Here is a 20172-nt window from a genome sequence, read left to right as displayed (position 1 = left end):
CCTAAAAACTTATAGCTACCAAGAGGCAGAATCACCAGCAACACCCTATTGATCAGCCCAACTACGGTCTCTCTTGAACCATATGGATCAAAAAGACACTTCCAAAATTTCCAATGCAAAGCTTCTTTTTTTTTTTCGGATTTTTATATATACAAGATTGATCCCAATAAAAAAAACCAACAGAATTTGTTCAAACCAGACTCCAACCTTTTTTTTTTACAGGACAATAATTATGGGCTTGTTTAGAACTGCGTTCAAAACTGACTTTTAAGTAAGTTTACGTAAGTTGAGATAAAATTCTCCTCATATACTTACCTCGTATTCCGTAAATTACGTTTGAAAAGCTGTTTATAAGTCAATCCAAACAAGCCCTATATATGTGAACTTAACAGTAAGGGGAAAAAACTTTGAAGGGAATTTTTTATTTTTATTTTTATGGGCATATGATTGATAAGAAAACAGCAAAGCTAATGCAGGAAAATGACTTGTTTTTAATGAGTAGCTTGCGCGTGGAGAACAGCAAAACAAGTTTGATCTGAAAACTGGGAACAACAAGGAGTAAATAATGGAGAGATATATGGTAGACACAAGAACTAGAAGACTTCTTAGGAAACGAATGTTTGATTTGGAATGATTTCTTCTGAAACTTGAAGAAAACAGAAGAACAAGTTTGTAAAACAGAGAGTACTGATAAGCAGCTCGAGAAAGAGGAATTAATGAATATCAGATGGTCTCCAACTAGAAGAAAAAAGCAGGGGCCAGAAAAGGAAAGACGGACAAGAGATGATATGAGGAAAAATTCAAAAAAGAGGGGGAAAACAAGATTAAAATAGAAATTTATTTCAAAAGTTTTTATTCAATAATACAACATTATTACAATTCTAAACTTTCAGGTAAATTTGTAACCAAAAAATCATTTTGGATACTTTAAATGAGAATTTTCAGAACAAATTTATACTTTAGTTTAAAAAATATTGTAACCATGAAATAGATAGGCTTCTCTTTTTGCTGGAAAAAAACAGACTTCTTTTTTGATCTTGTTTGTGATAGGTTTCCGCCTTTTACAAAGTTTTGAAGACGCATCATGGGGAGATGTGAAAGTTGTTGTCATTTTTTGGGTCTTTAACTTATTTTTCACTCTCATAATTTTATTATATCGTTTATAAATAGATGACTCTAATACTAAAATCTTCTAATTAATTATTTTTGAAAAAAATAATTTTTGAATAATTTTATTAGTGCGGACTAATTCAAAATGTCTTTTTTATATTAAAAATGACAAGTTATTAGAGAATTAAAGTAAACAACGAAACAATAAAGTATAAACAGCTGCTACGGCGTTTTTCGCGTCTCCTCTTCATTTTTTAATTTTCTTTTGCCAACTATGCCTCCTCTTTATTTGCGTCCACCAATTCTTTTATAGTGGTGTTACTGCTTGAACGTTACACTGAAGGGGTGTTTGAATTTGCCTTAAAAAATACTATCTAAAGATACTTTTCTGTGAGTCAAGAAAAATTTCTTTACAGATTTACTTTATATATCATAAAATTATTTTTAAAATTATAATTTAATTTCTATCCAAACATTTCTAAAAGTAGTGGTGCTGCTGATTGTCATTTATTATTTAATTCAATTATTATGGATCAATGTACTGCTGGACATACACTAGCTTAGAGAGAGAGAGAGTAAACTAGTGAAGATACAGATTCATTGCTCTCATCGTAAATATAAATTAGAATTCTTGAGATATGGTCCTTTTTTAACAAGATACATTTTATTTTTTATTTATGAATTTAACATTTTCTTATTTCTATTATCAATTAATTACCTTTTTTCCCTTTTTTTTTTCACCTCATTCTATGTCTCTTCCTAATTAAGGATATGTCTAGAAAACGATCATATTTTTTATACATTTATTGTTTTTAAAAAATCTTAAGCAGTTTTTTAATCTACATAATTCAATTACTTGTAACTTACTACTCTAATCCTTATTATTTGTCACTTACAGAAAAAATTTTGGTTCTTTTTATTTGTCACTCTTTTTAGTGCTATATTTTCAATTCTATAATTGAATCACAATTTTGGTTTGTTCTCTGTACGTAGATGTTCTAGAGATCGATGCTGATTTTATTCAGCTCTTTTATTATTTTCATTGTCTGCAAGAGAAATTGAGGATATGTTTGGATTTGGGTTGGAAAAATTGAGTTTAGTCATAATGAAATTATAAAAGTAGTTTATAAGATTAATTTTTGAAAAATATAATTAAACTTTTTATCTTTGTTTCCTTTCAAACCTGCAACTTCAAAGTAGCTCGTTCCAATGAAATGGTCCAAAAATATCTCTGCTTACGTTAAAAAAAAGAGCTCAAGCTCGCGCCGGCCAAGCTACAATTCCTTAAAACTCTTTCCATGTACTGTATGCTTTCGGAAATAAGTTATCTTCGGAAAAAGAGAAAAAAATAATAATAGAAATTGAGGTAACAAGAAGCGGCATCTATAATCAATAAGAACAATAATGATAATCTACAGGACCCATTTAGAATAACTTATAAATAGTTTTTCAATCATAACTTACGAAATACGAGATAAATATGTCAAAAGATTTTTGTCTCCACTTACATAAAATATGTTTATAAATAATTTCAATCGTGATGGCAAACAAGCTTTCAACAACAATAAGGAAGTAAAGTTACCTGAAGTAGATGAGGCGATGCTGTGGCTGTGGTCTTTGCTTCAGCTGTGAGAAAGTTCTGTGATTGATAAGAAACAGATTTGGTATTCCAATCATAGCACTCACGCTTAATTATTTTATCTAAAAACTATCAAGAGCCAGAATTTACCAGCAACACTACTGATCAGCACAACTTCTTGTCTCTCTTGAACTTTATCCATAAAGCAGACACTTCCATAATCTTTAAGGCAAAAAACTTGTCTTTTTTTTTTGGAGACTTCAATACAAGATTGACCCCCCACAAAAAACAACAGACTTTCTTCAAACCAGACACTTACACTTTTTTTTTTTCCAGATTTTTATGGGCCTATGATTGACAAGAAAACAACAAATCCAAAATCTCCAAGGCAAACCTTTTTTTTTTTTGTTGAGATTTTTATGTATACAAGATTGATCACAATGGAAACAACAGACTTTGTTCAAACCAGATGCCAAACTTTGTTTTATGGGAAAACAATTTTATATGTAAACTTAAGATGAAAGCGGGAAAAGATTTGAAGGGAATTTTTTTGGGCTTTTTATGGGCATATGATTCACAAGAAAACAACAAAGCTAATGCAGGAAAATCACTTTCTTTCTTCTTTTTTTTGGTTTTTGATAAGTAGCTTGTATGTGAAAAACAGCAAAACGAGTTTGATCTGAAAATTGGGAAGAAAAAGGAGTGATTAATAGCTAGAGAGATATATGGTAGCTAGACACGAGAACTAGAAGACTTCATAGGAAATGGATATTTGATTTGGAATGATTCTTCTGAAGCTTGAAGGAAACAGAGGAACAAGTTTCAAAAACAGAGAGTGCTGTGAGAAATAGGAAGCAATCAATACCAGATGATCTCCAACTAGAGGAAGAAAGCAGCAGGAGGAAAATGAAAGAGGAACAAGAGATGAGGAAGAAAGAGAGGAAAAAAAATATTAAAACCATGTGATAGGCTTTTATTTAAGAATGCATCTTTTCATTATCAAAAAGAAAATACATCTTTTGGAGACATGATAGGCGGTATTTAGCTTACTTTTTACTCTCATGTTTTTATTGTATCTTCTATAAATATATTATTCTCACACATATATCTACATATTCAGAGTACTAAAATCTGTTAATTATTATCTCATTTTTATATTACATATGCAATAGTATAATTATTTTTTGAAAAAATTAATTTTTAATTAATTTTATTATTGTGGACTAATTGAAGATGTCTTTTCCATATAAAAAAACTGAAAAGTTTTGAGAGAATTAAAGCAAAACAACGAAACAATAAAAAGCTATTACAACGTTTTTCACGCCTCCTCCTTATTTTATTTATTTATTTATTTATTATTTTTTGCCAACGGTGCCTCCTCTTTATTAGTGGCCGACAACTCTTTTATCCAAAATAGTGGCGTATGATTGAAAATTTAGACTAAGAATAGTGGCGTAACTGATTGATGCATAGTTTGAAGCCATGATTATAAGGGCATATCTGGAAAACGATAAATTTTTTTAAAAAAACATTTATTGTTTTAAACAAAATTTAGTCAATTTTTCAATCTATATAATTTAGTTATTTGTAACTTGTATATAAGATGGGAGGAAGTAATAACTAAGTCATAAATTAATGATCAATCCAATGATTTGGTTGAATAATGATCAAGTTTGTTTTTTTCGTACGCATGTGTCTTGTGCGGCACCCATCTCGTGATCAATCCCATATGATTGAATCACAGTTTTGGTTGTTCTGTGTACGTTGATGTTTTAGAGATCGATGCTAATTTTATTAAGTTCTTTTATTATTCCTCGTCTGCAAGAAAAATTAAGGGTAAGTTTGGATTTGAATTGGAAAAATTGAGTTGACTTGTAATGAAATTATATAATTGGTTTATAAGATTAATTTTTGAAAAATATAACTAAACTTTTTTTTTTTCATCCTTTTTTTCTTTCAAATCTGCAACTTGAAAGAAGATTGTTTCAATGAAATGGTCCTAAAATATATGTTACTGGTTAAGATCAGATCTTGGAATTTAATAACTACTACTTTTGGTCTTTAATATAAGAGTTAGTTTGACTTTTAATTTAATTCTAGATATGAGACTTTAATTCACTTTATTTCTCATATTTATTTATTTTTTTAAATAGATCTTATAATAGTTACACATATTAAAGATTCTATCAAATCGTACCTATAATTAATACACATAATTGGTGAGAGTATTTTGGAGCATCTATTTCTTACAAATAACTGATTTAACAAACTTCTTTAATCTATTCAATTAGTCAACTAGTATTACATTAAGAATCAAAGGTAGTGTTAGTTTTATGGTTGCATTTCTACTATTTTGATTTTACATATTAAGTTTCAAATTCTTTTTGGGGAAATATGGTAAAAAATAACGGCTTCTTGTCTTTAGGGCCTTCTGAGATACCAACTCTTGTTTTTAATATAAAAGTTAAATAATTGATTTGGGGAGATTAAAGAAATATTTAAATTGATTAAATATAACAAATGTGCATTGAATTTTCTAAACTATCCTATTTAATCATGTGCATTGGAATCATCCATTGGTAAGAACTTTTACGATCAATAGAAATATTTTAGAGGAAATATTATAAATTTAAAAGACAAAGTATGTTGATGTTTTATATTTAGAACCAATCTAACTGGTTCTTAATATATCAAGGACAATGATGGTACATATACAAGGAAATCAAATCAAAGAAACAATTTACTCTCTGCTTCCGGCTTGTAAAGAACCTGACATAGATTCTGGCATTCCTCTAAAGGCTGATGCAATCAGTGTGAATCCCCCAACATACGGTATCGTTTTTTTTTTTTTTTTGGTCAGTAATATTTTGATATGATTGGTCAAATTTGATTTTCCTCTCATGTTGTACCTCTAATCTGTTTGTTAGGCATAATTTTTTTTGGGGGGGGGGGGGATGAAATAAACAAAATAGATTATTGAAGGACTCAATGATCACATAACACTACTCAGCATCTATTTGGACCATAATCACAGAAAGATATCTATGCCACTTACTTTTTGCGTTGGTTATGTTAACTATTTTCTCAGCTTACAAGACTTTACTAAGTTATTTAAATCTCTTAATTGGGTAATTCTTTCATATTCTATGGTAAACTATAATCCTAGTTGAAAATGGATACAAGCTGGTGCAACTATCTCGCCTGGGTTACAAGGCCATGATGTAAATATCCTTAATGGCTGACAGAAGAATGTGATTATGAACGGGGAAAAGATCTAAAAAATGCTTTCTTCAAAGAATCAGAAGTCACCATGATCTCCAAATACCAATCCAAGTTTTTCACACACTATTCCTGTTATAAATTAAAGTATTCTTACGGTCCTAAATATAAAATTTATTTTATAGTATAAAGTATACTATAAAATGGGTCTTATATTTCAGACCAGAGAGAGTATATGAAAACTGACTTGATATTCTACATTGGCTGTTATCCCCATGGATTTTGATTTTTATGCACTACCCCTTTTGATATTGAGAAGGTATGAAGCGCAATTTTACTTGTTTTCAAACTTTCCAGAGAAAAATACTTCACTAATAAATTTTGTCTTTCTGTAATGTAATGATATGATATCTTATACTTCTTGCAATTGTGCTAGTCAGGTACACATCTGTTTATCATATAGAGTACTTCAATGATGAACAATGCAACATTCAATTTTAGGTCATATCGATGCCTTTCCTTTCACAATGTCATGGACGCAAGTCTCACCTTGGCAATGTAATCTTACTTCTTTAACATTTTCTAGTCTACAAAATTTTATCCTTGTTTTTTTTAATAAGAAAAAGTTGTTTATTAGTATTGTTTTGCGGTAAATTTGAATCTGCATCAGTCTTCTTCCTTGAGACCTACTAGTGAATTTCCACATCCTCTGTCCCGTGGAGAGCAACCAGCTGGATCCATATAGGGTGAGTTTCTTAATTTTTCATCAGTTCTTATGATTCCTTCGCTTTCTTTGTCCAAAATCTATTGATCGGCACAACTTCCGACTCACTTCCAAAATCTCCAACGCAAAGCTTTTTCTTTCTTGAGATTTTTATATGTACAAGATTGATCACAATGAAAAACAACGGACTTTGTTTAAACCAGACGCCAGCTTTTTTTTTTTTTAGGGGGAAAACAGTTTTATATGTAAACTTAAGAGGGAATTAAAAAAAACTTTGAAGGGATGTTTCTTTAAATTTTTATGGGCACATGATTGACAAGAAAACGACAAAGCTAATGCAGGAAAATGACTTTTTTTTTCCCCTTTATAAGTCGCTTGTATGTGGAAAACAGCAAAACAAGTTTGATATGAAAACTGGGAACAAAAAGGAGTAATTAATAGAGAGATGTATGGTAGATACAAGAACTAGAAGACTTCTTAGGAAATGAATGTTTGTTTTGGAATGATTTCTTCTTAAACTTGAAGGAAACAGAAGAACAAATTTGAAAAACAGAGGGTGCTGATAAAAGGTTTGAGAAATAGGAAGTGATGAATATCAGATGATCTCCAATTAGAAGAAAGCAGGAGGAGGAAAAAGAAAGACCAACAAGAGATGATATGAGGAAGAAAGAGGGGAAAAACAAGATTGAGGTTTCGGAAGTTTTCATTCAATAATACAAAATTGCTATGATTTTAAACTTTTAATTTTTGGATACTCATCCTTCGAAAACTTATCACAAACAAGACAAATTTACACTTTAACTAAGAAAAAATATTGTAAACACGGGATGGGCTTCTTTTTTGATCTTGTTTGTGATATGTTTCTGCCTTTTTTAAAAGTTTTGAAAACGCATTATGGGGGAGAAGTGAAAGTCGTTGTCATTTTTTGTTAGGTCTCTCTTTAACTTACTTTTTACTCTTATAATTCTGTAATATTTTTTCTAAATAGATTATTCTCACACATATATGTATATATTCAGAATACTAAAATCTTTTAATATTATCTCATTTTTATATTACATATGTAATAGTATAATTATTTAAAAAATTAATTTTATTAGTGTGGAATAATTCAAAATGTCTTTTTTATATGAAAAATCTAAAGAGTTTTCAGAGAATTAAAGTGAAAAAAAATAAACAAAACAATAAAAAGTTACCACAACTTTTTTCAATATGCCTCTTCTTTACTTATTTATTTATTTTTTTTGGCCAACCAAGCCTCCTCTTTAATTCGTTAGTGGCCGACAATCCTTTTATCCAGAGTAGTGGTGTTAATAATTGAAAGTTTGTTAGACTAAGAATAGTGGTGTTACTGATTGAATAATGATTTATTATTATTTAATTCAATTAGTGCGGATCAATGTACTGCAGGATATATATGTATATAGAGTAAACTAGTGATGATACAGATTTACTGCCCTCATCGTAAATATAAATTTGAATGGTTGAGATATGATCCGTTTTTTTTAAGGGGTAATACAAATTTTAGTCTTTCAAATTTATCTTCATTTTGGTTTAAGTCCCCCAAATTTTAAATTATAGGTTTTGGTCCCTCAAATTTTTTTATTTATAACATTGATCCCTGTAATCTCATAAAAATTTGGATCATTTTACTCCTGCAAGGACCAAAACCTATAGTTTAAAATTTGAGGGACCAAAATCAAAATGAGGGCAAATTTGAAAGATAAAAGATTATATTAACCCCTTTTTTTTAATTATAAGATACATTTTATTTTTATTAAAAGAATTTAACATATTTTTTAATTTTACTCCCAATTAATTATCTTTTTCTTTTTTTTTCCCTACTCATTCTACCTCTCTTCCTAAATAAGTGTATGCCTGGAAACGATTATATATTTTTTTAGAAAAATTAATCTTTTAGTCCTTCAAAATATTGACTTACTTGTAATTCAGTCCCTCAATTATAACGCAGTATAAGTCAGTTCCTGAATTTTTAATTCGTTTATGATTCAGTCCCTCATCTTTGTCTTTTTTTATATTATAATTCTTGATATCTCCATCTAGTAAGTCTGTCAAACATGGAATTGAGCAAGATGGGAAGATGGGAAGTATCTCTTAAAGAAACAAACAAGAGTCACCATATAACTACACCAAAAAAAAACAAGAAAAAACATTCAAATTGCAAACGACCACACAAAGAAGACAACCCACCTATTATACCTGTCCAATTGCATCTTCATGTTTTTCAAAATGACGAACCAAATGCCATCTCCTATTATCACATGTTGTGAAACTTCTAGCCCATTCATCGTATTTCAACTTTAATTTCCCAGATTTTTCTTAAAATCCCCAAAAAAATTATTTTTTAAAAAATCTTTAAAAATAATATTACATGTGTCGGATCTGGTTGTCCTCACGTTCTATGGTAGCGTGTCGTGCTCTTACAAATGAAACCAAAAAAGAGTACTTTGTTGAAAGTATGTAGCGTTGGGCCACATAGGATGAGTTTGCAGCACTTTTATTGTAGGTTCCAAAATCTCAGCAGTTCATATCCTCCTTCATCACCTGCACAGGGTTCGCTGCGTCGTCGTCTTCTTTTTTCCGTCATCCTTTTTGCCCTCTTTACCTTCTTTTCTGGTCCTCCCTTCTTTTTTGGTTATGTGGAGGCTCGACGGTGGAGCCAGAGTTGGAGGTGTCATTCTTGTCACATAGGATGACTCATAATTAGTTGGAGATGACAATGACCAAAATATAAAAAATATAAAGAAATAAAGGATTGTGTCATAAATAAGTCAAAAGTTCAGGAACTGAATTGTACTGAGTTATAGTTGAGGGATTGAGTTATAAGTGAATTAATAGTTCAAGGATCAAAAGATTAGTTTTTCTTATTTTTTTAATACATTTATTGTTTTAAAAAAATTTAAGCAATTTTTTAATCTACATACATGTGGCTGAGTTCAGATCAGATCTTGGAATTTAACAACCACTATTTTTATGGTTGCATTTCTACTACTTTGATTTTACATATTAAGTTTCAAAATCTTTTTGGGGCAAATATAGTAAAAACAAATGGAATCTTGCCTTCAGGACCTTCAGAGATATCACCTCTAATCCTTAATATAAGAGTTAGATAACCGATTTGAGAAGATTAAAAATATTAGTTAAATTGCTTAAATGTAACAAATATGTGTTGGACTCTCTAAAGCACCCTCTTTAATCATACGTATTAGAATTATTTCTTGGTGGGGCCATTTACAATCAATAAGGGATATTTTAGGGAAAAAACATTATAAATTTGAAAAACAAAGTGAATTAAAATATTATATTTAAGACCAATTTAAATAGCTCTTATATTAACAACAACAGATAGTACATATTCAATGAAATCAAGTCAGAGAAAAAAATTTACTGTCTGCTTCCAGCTTCTAAAGAACCTGAAATAGATTCTAGCATTCCTTTAAAGGCTGATGCAATTATTGTCAATCCCCCAGCAGATGGTATAGTTTTGTTTTTTCTTTTTTCTTCGTCAGTAACATATTGATATGATTGGTCAAATTTGTGCAATTTAATTTTCCTCTCATGTTGTCCCTCTAATATGTTGGTTGGAGAAAATGGAGGAAAGGAATGAAACAAACAAAATTGATTATCGAAGGACTCAATGATTACATAACACTGACTCCTCAACATCTATTTGGACTATAATCACCGAAAGATATTTAGGCCACTTACTTTTTGCATTCGTTATGTTAACTATTTTCTTAGCCTACAAGACTTTACTAAGTTATTTAACTCTTTCGTATTCTATGTCACACTGTAATCCTAGTTGAAACTGGATACAGGCTGGTGCAACTATCTCGTCTCGGTTACAGGACCATGGTGTAAATATCCTCAATGGTTGACAGAAGAATGTAATTATGAACTGGCAAAAGATCTAAAAAATGCATTCTTCAAAGAATCAAAAGTCATCATGATCTTCAAATACCAGTCCAAGTTTTTCGCACGCAATTCCTTCTTTAAAGTACATGAAAACTGTCTAGATATTCTACATTGACTGTTAGCCCCATGGTTTTTAATTTTTATCCACATCCCCGTTTGATATTGGGAAGGTATGAAAGGCAGTTCTACTTGTGGCAGAGGCACTGAAAATGCCAATGCATATATTTTTTCTTCCCTTACCCAATGTCATGGACGTAAGTCCCATTTTGGTAATTTAATCTTCTTTAACATTTTCTTGTCCGCGTATTTTAACTGGAAACGAGTCACGCATAACTATTTCAGCTTTCATATAAGATTGTTGACTTATTGGTTTGGCTGGGGAATACGAGACATCTGATGGAGTTTCATATCATAGCAGTTCGTTGTCCATGATTCTTTTTTTTTAAAAAAAAATCTTAATTTTCTGTTGTTGTTCTTTGGCGCCAAATGAAAACACACTTTGTGCTACAATACTTAACTTGCAGAACTGCAGCATCAGATGAAAACAAATGACAGATTATTATTAATGTGCATTAGACAAACCACAAAAGCAGCATACGAAAGTAAATATATAGTGCTGAAAATGAAAATGTCAAGCAACAACACTAAGAAAGAGGAAGCAAATACTTTTTAATGTCTTCTATTGAGCCAGTCAAGCAATGAGGTCTATGAGTGGACTTCATGACTCAATAAAATCATCGAGCCTGCTTGCCTCGTCTCGTAATGAGACTAAGGATGCCTCAGCAGAAGCTAACTCATTTCTAAGAGTGAAAACTTTGGCTTCAGTCTCCTCAAACTTTCTCATGAGCTCATCTCCATCACCATAGCTCTCAATGCAGCCATATACATAACTAAGCCAAGAAGCATCAAAACCAACTGCTTCCAATGCAGTACAGCACTCTCTGATATAGTTTCGATCATCCTCTGTCAAGTCGCGTCTCCTAGTAGTCCTCAAAATGCTAGTGACTTCGGTGAATAAGGCTGCGAATGCTCTTCGTCGCTTTGTATTGAACCAATCAAGCACTTGAGGATGACGCTTCAATCCAGCCTCCAAATATGGCAAGTTTTGTTTGGAAATGTCAATCAACCATTTGTCACTATAAGCATTCAATTCCAATATTGGTGAAGTCATAGTTCCTGGAGCTTTTGAAGGTGATGGATCTATTGCTGCTTGAAATTAAAAAATAGAATAAGCCAAGTCTTGGAAAAATAAAATAGAATATTCTCTTGCTAAAATAAACATCAATCTATGTTAAGTTAGCTGGATCTTGCAAAACAATGCCTATGTTTTGAGTTGTTGGACTAGAAGGCTTCTTGATGTGTTACATATCTTTTGAGGCTCAATATATGAATCATGTCTTGTAGTAGATTTTTATTAACACCGTGATAGATTTATCAGTTCATCCAAAGAACATTACCCAAAAAAAAAAGAAAAAGATACAAAACAGGATATGAACCTTTGTTTTGTGCTGTGACAAGTTTCTCTGCATCTTGGTCAGTCTGAATCAAGGATTTGTCCATGGTGTAATGAATCTCGTGAGTTCCAATAGCTTAAAGAACAATAAAAAAATTATGAGACAAGAGTTTTTTCAAAATAAAAATAAATTACTTCTTTCTGAAGAGAAATAAATCCATTACTTTCTTTGTCGTCACTAGTTATAAAGGTTTCAGGTTGGTTGAACAAATGCTCTCTGGGACAAGTTTTTGACTCATGTGGTCCTTCTAGCAAATTTCAGTTAACATGATAGGAAGTCAAAATCATTAATCAATTAAGCAAGAGTATCGAACAAAACATCAATCAGAACAAAATGAGAACCTATGTCCTGTACTGTAGTTGGTCTCTGTGCTTTCTGGATAGTTTGAATTAAGGGCTTCTCAACAGTCTCATTCACCTCTGGAGTCAAAAGCCAAACAAGCAAGACATAAAATGTCGTAAAGAAAACGTAAAAAATGCTTCCAAAAGTTAAAAGACAAGTCATTTTGAGGCCTTCTTCTCTGGTAAATTTGCGTTGGCATAGTAGAAGGTTATGGTAGTTAATTAAGCAAAGGAATGCTGCAACAACGTCATTTATAACACAAAATTCGTTTAAGGCCATTTGCGACAAAGTTAAGATAACAAAGTATTAATTTAGTCCTGGCACTAGGTGAATAAATTAAAACATAAAATTAAGTCTAAAATAGTTTTCATGAGACTTTAACAAAATAAAAATAATTTCCTTCCCTCTATATGCGAAAGAAGTGGTAACTTCCTCTTTTGTGAGCAGCAATAATGATGGTGAAGATCTAATTAATCAAATTCTCACCAAATGGGGACTATTAAGTCAGTATTCTTCTGTAGCTGGTTTTATTTCCCATAATAACAAGTAAGAATCATTTCTCCAAATAAATAAAAAAATATTAAAACTATGATCAGCGAAATAAAAATTTGTTGCTGAACTTTCTGTGGAAAAAAGGTGGTCCGGATGATCAAATTTTCACTTGGATGAATTTCTCTAGAAGTCGTGATTTCTCTCTCTCTCTCTCTCTGTTTTTTTTTAACCAAAAGTTGTGATTTCTCTAATATATCTCAATTCACATATAAGAAAGTAGGGAAAATTAATAATCCAACTGCTATAATGAACATGCATTACCCTATAAGAAAGTAATTTAGATAATCTCTCACATGCTAAAAACAATACCAGTACCTGCATCATAAACTCCTGTGGGGCTAGGAGCAATTTTAGCAGCTTCAACCAATGGCCTTTCAATGTTCTCACCAATCTCTTGAGTCCCCTCAGCTAAACCTATTAGTTTCAAAGTAAATACAAACGATCCAGAATTTTAACAAAATAAAATTATATTACTTCTGATAACTGCAAAACATACACAAAAAGAAAACAAAAGAAAGTAAAAAAAATTACTTTCTTTATCGTTAAAAGTTGTGGCTGGCCTTGACAGACTCATGCTAGATTCAGTCTCCGCGTCTTGTGATTCTTCTAGTGGTTTTCAGTTCCCATAATATATAGCACATTAGAATCATTAATTAATAACAAAGATTAAAACCTTTCCTTCGAGCAAAGTATAATAACTTGCCTTCCTTTCAAATAAACAAAAATAAGAGTACTGTAATAAGGTCAAAACCTACATCTAGATGATTTTCACACATCTTGTAAGTGTCAATAACTAAATAAGTGATAAATTTAATATAGAACTGCGTGAGCTTTTATAAAAAATAATAATAATAAATTTCTTCCTTCTTCCATGTGAAAGAAAAGTATTATGTTCTCTGTATGGCTAATAATAAAGGTGGTGATTTGATTAAACAATTTGGCACTGAGAGAAGTTTTCTGGTCATGTCAATTACTTTTAGATGATTTCAGGTTATAAAAATCAGAATTCAAAGTACTTCACAAAAAGAAAAACAACATTAATCAAGATAGTGACTATGATAAGAAAGTGTTTTGATGGGCAAAAAAAGAGTATGACAAAGTATCACTAAGCACTCTATTCAACAAGGGGAATCAGTCACTAAATATACCAAAGGACAGTGATAGTGATAAATACCCACGACACTCAAACCTCTAAAAGAAATTAAGGCGAAAGTTAAAGAAATATTGGTTATTTGTGGCAATATGCAAGACAATCTCAATACCTGTATCTTGATTTGTAGAAGGGCTAGAGGCATTTTGAGTAACATGGGCCAGAGGACTCTCCATACCTGACGAGGCTTGTTCATTCTGCTCTCTGTCGCAAGATTGACTTGGAAGCTTGCGTGTTTCTTGCTTTCCAGTGTTTGTAATCTGATTAGGCTTTGATTGTCCCACTTGCTCTTCAAAGCTTGATGCCTCAGAAGTACTTGTGGTCATTTGATGAATTTGACTACTTTCTATAATATCACTTGATTGTCCTTCTCGAATTGCCTGATTAAGGTAGGCACACATGATTATTATATCTTGACAGAAATACATATATAGTTTTAATATTTGTATCCATATCTTCTTTCGTCTGTATTGTCTAAGTTTTGTTCTTCAGATTTTATAGACGGAAGTTGAGACACAAAAATAAAAAACAAGAATATCAGAGGAGTGTCAAGCATCTTAGAATTTATTTTTTAGCATATGTACCTTGTCCGCGAACAAATGCTTGATAGTAGTGTTAAGGTCCCCTTTCCAGCGTTTTCTCCCATTTTCCACTTCCACTAATTTCAGAAATGGGGCAATAATGGTTCCAGATGAGAAATTTTGCATTTTGTGGCATTCTGTCACTTTTAATTTCACCAAAGAGGGGAATATGAAGGTATGTTTCCCAGAGCAAAAGCCTTTGAAACCTGATAGACAAGTTAGTTCCAAATCCTTCAAGCTTTCAAATATGATTTCTTCTTCTGATCCTACTTCATTAGTCATCACAATCTCCTCTAGCATCCCACAATTTCTAACTGTTAAGCTTGTGAGGTGGACAAGACTTTTAGCAGTGAAAGGTGTCATGAAATACATCAAGCCATTGCAATCCTCTATAGCCAAGGTGGCTAAAGCTGTGAAAGATGTCAAAGGTGGTGCCAATCTTATTAACCTAGAGCATTCTTTTATGCTCAGATTTTCAAGGTGTGGAACAAGGGTGTCTGATGCTGAGTCATCATTCCATATATGCTCAAGTTGCTCCAATTGATATAGCCACAATTTTTTGATTTGAGTGGGTTTTTTAATATTGAAATGACCAATTTCTGCTGTATGAAAAAGTGTTTCAAAAGAACTCCAACGCACTTGAAGTGTTGTTGCACCTGGGAATCTTTCGAGGAATTCATTTAAAAACTTTACTGGAGTTTCCTGAAAATATTGCAGACGAAGCATTTCTATTCTTTGGAAGAGTTTTTCCTCATAACTTTCATTCAATATCCTCATAGCATCCTTTTCATTTAATGATAACTTCTCCAAGTTTTCTGATACCTAAAAGGACAAAATAATGTGTTTATTTCCTCATATACTAAATCAACGAGTTAGTCCTCAAATAATAAATTAACAAGTTAGCAGGCCAGTCAAAAAAAAAATTAACAGGTTAACAGAACCGATTTCCTTGCAAAACACATGTATAAATATACTGTATACATTTATTAATCACATATATAACTATGGTATGTGTTTATTAGATTGCCTCAACCATCATTTTGTTTAAAAATTAAATTCCAATGATATGAGAATTCTGTTTTTCTTATTCCACCAGTATGAGATACAGGGACTATACATACGTCAAGGGGGAATAAAATGTAATCCAGCCTAATCAACAGTAATAATGGCTATACAATAATAACTGACATTTACGTTTAACGCATAATATCCCCACATAAAAACAGATAAATAACTGGAAAAAAGGGTGAATACCTTTCCAATATGAAATAAAGCTTGTTGGACTGGCAAGTCAACACAAGCCCCTCTAAGCTGCTGGGAGTCCAAATTTCCAAATGCAAATATTTGCAATGCTTCACATCGGGCAACATTCAATACCTTCAATGAAGGGCACTCCAGAGTATATCTTTTTGGATAAAAATCATTAAGCTGTGTCAAAAGTGCTAGCCTAAGGATTCTTAGCAGAGGAAAGTAAAAGTTAAGCTCCTCGAATCCTTCTTCATTTGCAACAATTTGCTCAACACCACAAGAATCAATGTTTATCTCTTCAAGCTGCCTCAAATCTTGGCATGGTGATGGTGAAAACACATATTTCAAGTTTTGGCATTCAGCAACACGCACAACTTGTAAATTCTCAAGGCTGAGTGCTTTTGGAAAGTCTTTGGTCCATATGTATTTTAGATTTGGAAGACCTGAGAGGGTTAACTTCTTCAACTGACTAGCTTTGTTCGGATGCATTTCCTTGTCATCCAAGACTTTTACATCAAACACTGCTTCTAATGAATCACACTCTGTTACTTTTAGTTCTTCGAGTGTATATAGCAATTGCAGTAAATTTGATGTAAAAATTACATTGGTTAGAAATGTACATTTATGGACTGTCAGACGTTTCAAATTGCAGAATATTTGCTGTCCAACTTGACCATACCATAGCTGTTTCAATTCTGGATATTCTGATAGCTCCAGATATTTGAATTTGCTAAATGCCACCTATGCAGATGAATATCGAGGTAAGTGAAAAGACAATAAGGGCATCGAAGCAAATTAAACAACAGCATTTTGCTACTTTCAGTTATTACAACAATTAATACCACTCAAAGTATTAACTGACTCTTACGTTAGAACAAAATCTAACAAAATTATGGCAAAAACAAGAAAGGACAAAAATATCTAATTTAAACCTAAACACAATCTCCTCTTCATTTTGTTAATGCTTTTACTACTTATTTGGGAAATTTGTATTTCTTATTGACCTAAAAAAATAACATACATCCAAATACATACACCAAAGGGAAAAGGCAAGTAAATAAAGGCTAATAAACACGAATAAAAGCAATAAAATCAGGAAACAAATTGACAACAAAAATTAAAGATATTCTCACACTGATTTTCTTTTCACAAACAATTGGCTTTTTTGACAGTTTATTTATAGCATTTTCTCATTGGATGTTAGGGGAAAATGATTTTTTTAAAAATAAGAAATGATTTTTTTCTCTTATGCATGTTAAACGAGGAAAATAAAACTTGAGTTCCTCGACTCCTTCTTCAAATGAAGCAATTTCCTCAACACCACAAGACCCAATGTGAAGCTCTTCAAGTTGCCTCAAATCTTGGCACAGTGAGACCAAAAACAAACATTTCAGGTGTTGGCATTTATCAACTTTCATAATCTGTAAATTTTCAAAGCTGATTATTTCTCCTGCTTCTCTATTCCATATGCATTTCGAATTTGGAAGCCCTGAGAGTGTGAATTTCTTCAACTGACTAACTTCCTTTGATTCTACTGCTTTCTCATCCAATGCTTGTACATCAAATACCACTTCTAATGAATCACACTCTGATACTTCCAGTTTCTCTAATGTATATAACAATCACAGTAAATTTGATGAAAAAATCACGTCAGATAAGCATGTACATTTTCGCACCACTAGATGCTTCAAATTGCAGAATATATTTGGCCTATCTTGGCCATACCATAGTTCTTTCAGTTATGGATATATAGAAAATTCCGAAAGAATGAAGCTATTAAATGCCACCCATGCAAATAATTATCAAGGTAAGGGAAAAGACAATAAGGGCACCGAAGCAAATCAAACAATAACATTTTGTTACTTTCAGTTAATACAATTAATACTATTCAATCAAAGTATTAACTGACAATTATGTTGGCAGAAACAAAAATTATAAAAATATCTAATTCAAAACTAAACACAGCCTCATCTTTATTTCGTTCATGCTTTTACCGCGATGGCACCAATATATGATTCTGGATTTCATGAGAAATTGGTATTTTTCAATTCATCTAAAAGTTAAGATATATCCAAACAGATACGCCGAGAAAAAGGACGAGTGAATAATAAAGGCTAATAAAAGCTATACAATCATGAAAATAAATATTTACAACAAAAATTAAACATATTTTCACAATCATTTTTCTTTTTACATAAACAATTTCTGACAGTTTGTTTATACCATTTTGTCATCGTAGGGGAATAAAGAATGATTTTCTAGTGAAATCAAAGCATACCTTGTCCGCAAACATATTGTTTATTGTCTTATTCAGATCACCTTCCCAATACGCGCTTCCATCTTCTTCTTTTGATGATATCTTTCGAAGCTTTGGTGTGCTTGTGTCTCTCCCAGCTGAGAAGGTGTCCATTCTTGGGCATTGCTCAATGACAACTCCTTTTAACAACGGAAAGTTTAAGAAGCAATCGGAGGAGCAAAACCTCTTGATCATTGGCAAGCTCTCTAGCTCCAAAAACTCTAAGCTACTGAATGCAATTTCATCTTTAGGCCCCTCCTTCTCTTCTGCCACAACTTGCTCAAGTGAATTGCACTTCGCTATTTTCATTGTTGTTAATTTGACCAGGCTTCTTGCACTTGATGGGGTAATTAAGTGAAGCAATCCATTGCAATTTGCCACCCCCAGATATGTCAGGTGATGAAATGTTGCAGATGAAGGCGCTAAGTGTTTCAAACTGGAACAATCAGAGACCTGTAAGTATTCAAGAACCTCTAGGACAGGGTCTATTCGAAATCCTTCTTTACATATATGCTGGAGATCATCCAAGTGACAGAGTCTCAATGTTTTGAGTCGTGCTCCAGTTTTAGATTTTCCTTTGTCATCTATAGGTATTTCTTCTTTGAATATCTCCCTGAAAGAACTCCATTCAACAAGTAGATCATCGACAGTGGTTATGTTTTGGAGAAACCAATAGGGAAAATTGGCATGATCATCTTCAAAATTTGCCAAACGAAGAGATTTGAGTTTGTTGAAGTGTTTTCGTGAAAATTGCCCTTGTAATATCATGCTTGCATCCTCATTATTTAGCGCCAACATCTCCAAGTTGCAAAGTACCTGCATATGGCATAAACCAAAAAGCATTGGATCCAAGCAATATAACTAAAGAGATACAACAGAGGCAAGAAGCGAGTAACGAATGCACCCATAATCAAACCTGATTAATTTTTTTGAATATATAAAATTATTATGCATGCATTGAGATATTTATGGTGCCTAAATAAACTAAGATTTTTTGTACAATAATTCTTATACCTCTTCAAGTGCAAAAAGAGGCTGCTGCAATGAGATTTGGTGTTTACTATGAAAAACTTTTTCTTTGCCCCTTGAACTTTCTGTCTCGAAGGGTTTCAGTTTCCAACATGAACGAATATCTATTACCCTTAATAATGGATGTACTAAACTATGATTTCCAGGAAAAAATCCCTCCAGTTTAAATAAACCCCAAAACACCAATGAGGTCAAATGATTAAACGCAAATTTGACTGGACTATCCATGGGTCCTTCGCCTGAAACAATATATTTCAAACTCCGTGCATACTTCATGCAAATACTTTCCAGTTGAGTGGCTTGCATTGCAGTGGAGAATGGAAAAAGGTATTCCAAGTTGTGACAGTGTTCAAACCACACATGTTGTAGGTTGTGGAAACAAAGGCTTTCCTGAGAATCTTTACTCCAAATCTGTTTCAGCTTTGGCAAGTGAAACAAATGGAGTTTCTTCAATTGTGAGACTTGTTGTGTCGTTGTTTCGTCTTCATCACGGATTTCTTTGGCAGTTAATTCAAATATCTCTTCCACTGAACCACAATCAGTGACCTTCAATGTCTCAAGGCTTCCAAACGTTCCCTGCAGATCAGATGGGAAAATATTCGCAAGTTTCCCACAATTGCTTACCTCCAAACTCTTTAACCTATCAAATTGAAAGTGCCATACTTTATTCAAACTTTCCATGGCTTTAACTACCACCGTCTCCAATTTTGAGAATCGGACCTGTGTTACAAAGCACAGTTTACAAATCCAAAAGAACCAACATTATATATGAATGATATTGAACGAAATCACACATGGACAAATGTTTGATGTTATCGACTTAACACTTATTTCAAGTCTAACTGTAATACCTCTTCTGAAACAATGCTGCTCGGAGCAATGATCTCCTCCA

The 20172-nt window shown here is 32.2% G+C and overlaps 1 pseudogene; it reads left to right on the top strand.

The window, feature by feature from the left end:
- The first annotated feature begins 5083 nt into the window (after positions 1-5083).
- Positions 5084-20172, top strand: part of LOC114739510 (sterol 3-beta-glucosyltransferase UGT80A2-like) — a 33781-nt pseudogene continuing 18692 nt past the window's right edge.

Source organism: Neltuma alba, unplaced genomic scaffold (assembly GCF_004799145.2).
Source record: "Neltuma alba isolate B1F8T4 unplaced genomic scaffold, ASM479914v2 tig00002863_pilon, whole genome shotgun sequence".
Lineage (NCBI taxonomy): Eukaryota > Viridiplantae > Streptophyta > Magnoliopsida > Fabales > Fabaceae > Neltuma > Neltuma alba.
Note: the sequence above shows the minus strand (reverse complement) of the source record. Positions and strands in the feature narration are given on the sequence as shown.